The sequence below is a fragment of the Schistocerca serialis genome, chromosome 9, assembly GCF_023864345.2.
Source record: "Schistocerca serialis cubense isolate TAMUIC-IGC-003099 chromosome 9, iqSchSeri2.2, whole genome shotgun sequence".
Lineage (NCBI taxonomy): Eukaryota > Metazoa > Arthropoda > Insecta > Orthoptera > Acrididae > Schistocerca > Schistocerca serialis.
Window position 1 is genome coordinate 126011815 of NC_064646.1, and position 6706 is coordinate 126018520.

A 6706-nucleotide genomic window follows, 5' to 3' on the forward strand; every position below is an offset into this window, starting at 1 on the left:
TGTCAGAGACAGCAAAGGACTTCGAGAAGCTTTTGCACGGAATGGATGGTGTCTTGAAATGAGATTATAAGATGAACATCAACAGAAATGAAACAAGACTAATGGAAACTAATCGAATTAAATCAGGCGCTGTTGAGGCAATTAGAGTTCGAAATGAGATACTGAAAGTGCTCTGCTGCTTGGCTAGTAAAGCAACCGATGATGACTCGAAGTAGAGAGGACGTAAAATTCAAACTGGCTGTAGAAAGGAAAAACATTTCTGAAAAAGAGGAATTTGTCAACATAGACTATAAATTTGATGTTAAGATGTCTTTACGACGGTATTTTCTGAAGTGTAGCCTTGTTCAGAAGTGAAACAAGGACGTAGGCGGTTTAAACAAGAAGATATTTGATGCTATATAAGAATTCTGAAGATTACGTGGATATATCACGGACATAACGAGATGGAGGGAATAGAAATTCATTTCACAATTAGGCTTCAAAAAGGGATCGGTTGATAGAACACATTCCGAAACATCAACTAATTGTCAATGTGTGTGTGTGTGGAAGGGGGGTGGCGGGTGCGCGGGTGCGTGGGTGGGAGGGGAGGATTATAGGGAGAGATGAATACAGTAAACCGATTCAAATGGATGTCGGATGCAGTACTTGTTATGGGATGCACGTGACAGAGTAGCGTGGAGAACTGAGCGAAAGAACAACAGTATGTTTCCATGAAGCCATGAATTCGTATAGATGTAGTAAAAGGACTCCCTTAAGGGAAAAAAATGGAAAAAAAGGGAAAGGATATGGAGATTGTAGTTTTAAATCATCTATGTTAAAGATCTCGTCTCAATTTCTTTAAAAGCTATTTTCAGGTTACAACGTATTCTACCTGAAAAGTCCCTTTTTCTGCAGACTCATTCAAGATAACACACAGAAAACTGGTTGGTCTCTAAGTAACAAAATACTGTGAAATATTATATTAATTTTTCTTAACAAAATTATGAATTAATGTAAATATAATAATTTCGGGACGTTTGGTTTTCGCCTTACATTTTTAAAAATATGCTGTTAGAGCAACCGGTGTAGTCCACGATGGATACTTAATGACTGCTAGGAATTTAATATCTGTACGTTCAACAGGTTTCTCACAAGTGTAGCAAACACTTACTGTAAAATTAATATGAGGCACGTAGGAAAATAAGCATCTCATAGTGGTCCCCTTGTGTTTGACTGAAGTGTAACCTTGTATGGTAATACAGTAAGATGCTGAAGATTAGATGGCTCAAATGGTTCAAATGGCTCTGAGCACTATGGGACTTAACTTCTGAGGTCATCAGTTCCCTAGGACTTAGAACTACGTAAACCTAACTAACCTAAGGACATCACACACATCCATGCCCGAGGCAGGATTCGAACCTGCGACCGTAGCGGTCGCGCGGCTCCAGACTGTAGCGCCTAGAACCGCTCGGCCACACCGGCCGGCTGAAGATTAGATGGGTAGATCACGTAACCAATACGAAGGTTTCAAGTAGAATTGGGGAGAAAAGAAATTTGTCGCATAATGACTGAAAGAAGAAATCAGCTGATAGGACGCCTTGTGTGACATCTACGGATCACCAATTTAATACTGAAGATAAGTGTGGTGGGTAAAAATCGTAGAGGGGGACCAAGAGATCAATGCAGTAAGCGGGTTCAAACGGATGTAGATTTCAGTAGTTATTCAGAGATGACGACGCCTGCAAAGGATAGAGTAGCGTGGGGAGCTACAGAGAACTAGCGTTCGGTCTGAAGACAGCGATGTGATGTACGCTATCGATATCAGGGCAGGCAGTCCCTGTTGAGAGGTTGGCAGTAACTCATGTGGCTGCCCTGCCAATCCGCGTCCGGCTCCAAGACACGCCCTCCGCAACACGCGCCGCTAGCTCCACCACGGAGCCGACTGTGCGTTCTCAGCTTTCTGTCGATGCATTCGAAGCCTGAGGTGTTATTGTATGCGATGAACATTCCTGTCTCACGGAACTGTGTGGACTACAATTGGACTTGTTGAATTCAAGTTAAGCCTTTGAATACCAATGCTTTTTGCCTGAAACCGCCATATAATTAACTTTTTCAAGGACCAGTGCCGTTTGCTTGTAGCCATCGATCGTACTGGAAGGCAGAGACATCTAGTGGTACACAGGGATACGTCTACGACTGTTGTGCATTGCAGCAGTCACAGCGTTCAGAGTAAGAATTGGCGCGGAGATTCTGGTACGCAGTTGTCGGAGACTGAAAAGTGAATTACCCCAGCAAAATGTACTTTTTATAAAAATCTACTAAATTTAAAGCCCAGTTTTGCTTGTTATTTATGACTGTATTTTTTTTAGACATTACGAGTTTGAGGAAGAGTCGGGATGTGGTATTCTGTCTAGGAAAATTGCAAAAATGCTTTCAATGTGTCTCTTGGAATGATCGGGATAGAAAATTGTATGTGCCAGTGGTTCAAAAATGAAACCACAAATTTGGAACAATTGACTGTTTACTCTTTGCCAATTTCTTCTAGCATTGGTTGCTTACTATGACAATAAACATTAATTTTCTGAAAAATTATAAAGTTGTATTCCAAATCTAAATGACGCTTTAAAATAATATATTGTTTATCTTTCGCTAATTTCTTTATGTATTCGGTTTTTCCTATGATGGTGAAGGTAAATTTTGTGAAAAAACGTGAAACTAAATTTTTTAAATTATTGGGAGTCGAAGGATTAAATGACCTTACACAAGCACTAACCGGCCGACAGACAAATTGAACGTGTGTATATGTTTCGAACAACCTACGAACTTTCCTTGTCAGCATATAATGTGCGTAGTACCAAAAGAGAGCCGACCCGAACCCCACCCCGCGTCACTTCACCCAACAAATTGTGTCGCGTGTAGCGCTGTCGTCCAACCGCCAGACAAAGTTCGTCTCCTTGCCACTGAGTGCGGGATTAAATGCCGCTGTATACAGTGCCAGGCAGGCGAATCTTTCACAGAGGTTCTGAAGAACTTTAGAGATGTTTGTGGGACACGTCGTGAGAGGAGTACAGCAATAAAGATGCGAGAAATGTAGCACTTGCTTCACTTGTAACGAATTCGTAATGGTTTATGTGATACACAAACAGAGTTTATTTTATAAACACAAGTCTGTCGACCGTCTGTATTCCACTTTTTAGGCTCTTATTTCTGGTACTTGTTGGAAATGAAATCTAAAATTAAAATGCAGACAGATCTCGAATCATTTCCGATATGTATCGGAAGTAAAAGCTAAATACAGCAATGTAGACAATCAATAGACGTTTATTCGTAAAAAAATTAGAATGGCTTCGTAGTTATAAGTATAACAAAATTCCAGCGTATATCTAAGCCTTCTGCTAAGAAGAGCAAAGTGTGGGAATTTTTAAGAGTTCTAACAGTTGCTGAATGCTTCGTTCCATACATATTTGTTGTATTTATTAAATGATGTGCGCTACCACAATTTGTAGTCTTTCTTCTCCTCATTTGAAAAGAGTTTATTAAACTTGCATAGGGATCTTTTATGCTACATACGTAAATAAATTAATAAATTTTGCTTGAACATGTTTGGTTTTATTTATTTTGCTTTACCTTGATGTAGTTCTTTAGACAACTACAACTCATGCTGCAGGTTTCAGGAATCATTTTAGACAATAATTGTGGGGATTCAACAACACTGAATTTAAGGTCAACCTTAAATGCATGAGTTTTTATTTCAAGCTATAAAAATTACCACGTATAGTTTATAATGCCTACATTAAGAAAAAAATATTGAAAAAATTTTTAATTAAATTAACGAAGCATTATTGTTGACAATCGCTACAAACACAAAAACAGTCCTAATTTCAAATCTATCGTAAAGACACTCTAATTAACTGTCTACACCATATCTACTTACGTTTTCAAAGTAAAAAAGCAACTTTCAAACCCACAAATCAGTGGACAAACACAAAAAAAGTCTCGACTTTCAGCCAAAACACAGGCGCGTCAGTGCATCCACACAGCTGATTGTCGAACTGGTTCAGTTCATCCTGCCATTTACGATCGCTATCAAGAACGACTACCAGCTTAGTAGCTGCAGTAGAGTGTAAGCACTTAACTACATAACGAATTTATCACAAAATGTTGCTCTGCATAGGATACATAGAAGAAATGAAATCTGTAGCTGATCAGCTACACTATGCATTAAAGGGTTAACGCTACTACCATTGATTATAAACAGTAATGTAGCTACTAATCCCTCTTCGTAGCTTACAATGAGGTGACAAAATTCATGGGACACCTCGAAATATCATCTCGGACCTGCTTTTGCCCGGCATGGTGCAGCAACTCGTCGTGGGGTGGACTCACCAAGTCGTTGGAAGTCTCTTGCAGAAATACTCAGCCATGCTGCCTCTATAGCCGTCCGTAATTGCAAAAGTGTCACCCGAACAGGATTTTGTGCGCGAACTGACTTCTAGATTCTGCGTAACAAATGCTCGACGAGATTGATGCCAGGTGACCTGCGTGACCGAAACATTCGCTCGAACTGTCCAGATTGTTTTTCGAACCAATTATGGCCCGGAGACATGACGCACTGTCACACGCAAAAATTCCATCGTTATTTTGGATCGTGAACTCCATGAATGGGTACAAATGGTTTCCAAGTAGCCGAACATAACCACTTCCAGTCAGTCATCGGTTTAGTTGCACGGGAGGACCCAGTCCATTTCATGTAAACACAGCCGACACCATTGTGGAGCTATCGCCAGCTTCCACAGTACCTTGTTGACAATGTGAGTCCGTCACTTCACATCTGAACACTACCATCAGCTCTTACCAATGAAATCTGATCCAGATGACATGATCACGAGCCAGAGAGAGGCATTGCAGGCGATGTCGTCCTGTTAGGAAAGGCATTCGGTCGGTCGTCTGCTACCATAGCCCATTAACACGAAATTTCGCCGCACTGTTCTAACGGATATGTTCATCGTACGTCCAGCATTGATTTCTGTGATTATTTCACGCAGTGTTACTTGTCTGTTAGCACAGACAACTCTACGCAAACGCAGCTGCTTTCGGTTGTTAAGAGAAAGGTCATGTCATGTACACAGACCGTGGCGAGAGGTAATGCCTGAAATGTGGCATTCTCGACACACTCTTGACCCAGTGGGTCTCGGAATATTGAATTCCCTAAGGATTTCCGAAATGGAATATCCCATGTTTGTAGCTCCTACTACCATTCCGCGTTCAATGTCTGTAAATTCCTGGCGTGAGGCCATAATCACGTAGGAAACATTTCCACTTGAATCACTTGAGTACAAATGACAGCTCCGCCAATGCACTGCCTTTTTATAGCTTGTGTACGTGATACTACCGCCATTTGCATATGTACATACCGCTGTCTCATGTCTTTAGTCTTGCTACTTACATGGCCTTCCTTACCAATGTATTCTTCTTCCGTGAGAATGCTTTGACGCTCAGCAGCTCCAAAATCTAAAAATGTTTGTGAATTACTAAGTGACCAAACTGATGAGATCATCGGTCCCGTCCTCCCCCGGTAGCTGAGTGGTCAGCGCGACAGACTGTCAATTCAAAGGGCCCTGGTTCGATTCCCGGCTGGGTCGGAGATTTTCTCTGCTCAGGGACTGGGTGTTGTGTTGTCCTAATCATCATCATTTCATCTCCATCGACGCGCAAGTCACCGAAGTAGCGTCAGATTGAAAGACTTGCACCAGGCGAACGGTCTACCCGACGGGAAGCCCTCGCCACACGACATTTCATCGGTCCCTAGACTTACAGGGGGACTGATGACCTTAGCTGTTTAGTCCCCCTTAAACATCCCAACAACCACCACCACCTAGACTTACACACTATTTAAACTAACTTACGCTAAGAACCACACACACACCCGTGCCCATGGGAGGACTCGAACCTCCGGCGTAATCCGTGACATGGCGCCTCTAACCTCGCGGCCACACCGCGCGGCACTGAAATCTACACTACTGGCCATTAAAATTGCTAAACCAAGAAGAAATGCAGATATTATACTAGAACTGACATGTGATGACATTTTCAAGCAATTTGGGTGCATAGATCCTGAGAAATCAGTACCCAGAACAACCACCTATGGCCGTAATAACGGCATTGATTCAAACAGAGCTTGGATGGCGTGTACAGGTACAGCTGCCCATGCAGCTTCAACACGATACCACAGTTCATCAACAGTAGTGACTGGCGTATTGTGACGAGCCAGTTGCTCGGTCACCATTGACCAGACGTTTTCAGTTCGTGAGAGATCTGCAGAATGGGCTGGCCAGGGCAGCAGTCGAACATTTTCTGTATCCAGAAAGGCCCGTACAGGACCTGCAACATGCGGTCGTGCATTATCCATTAGGGTTTCGCAGGGATCGAATGAAGGGTACAGCCACGGGTCGTAATACATCTGAAATGTAACTTCCACTGTTCAAAGTGCCGTCAATGCGAACAAAAGATGACCGAGACGTGTAACCAATGGCACCCCATACCATCACGCCGGGTGATACGCCAGTATGCAGATGGCGAATACACGCTTCCAATGTGCGTTCACCGCGATGTCAAACACGGATGCGGCCATCATGATGCTGTAAACAGAGCCCTGATTCACCCGAAAAAATGATTTTGCCATTCGTGCACCCTGGTTCGTCGTAGTGTACATCATCGCAGGCGCTCC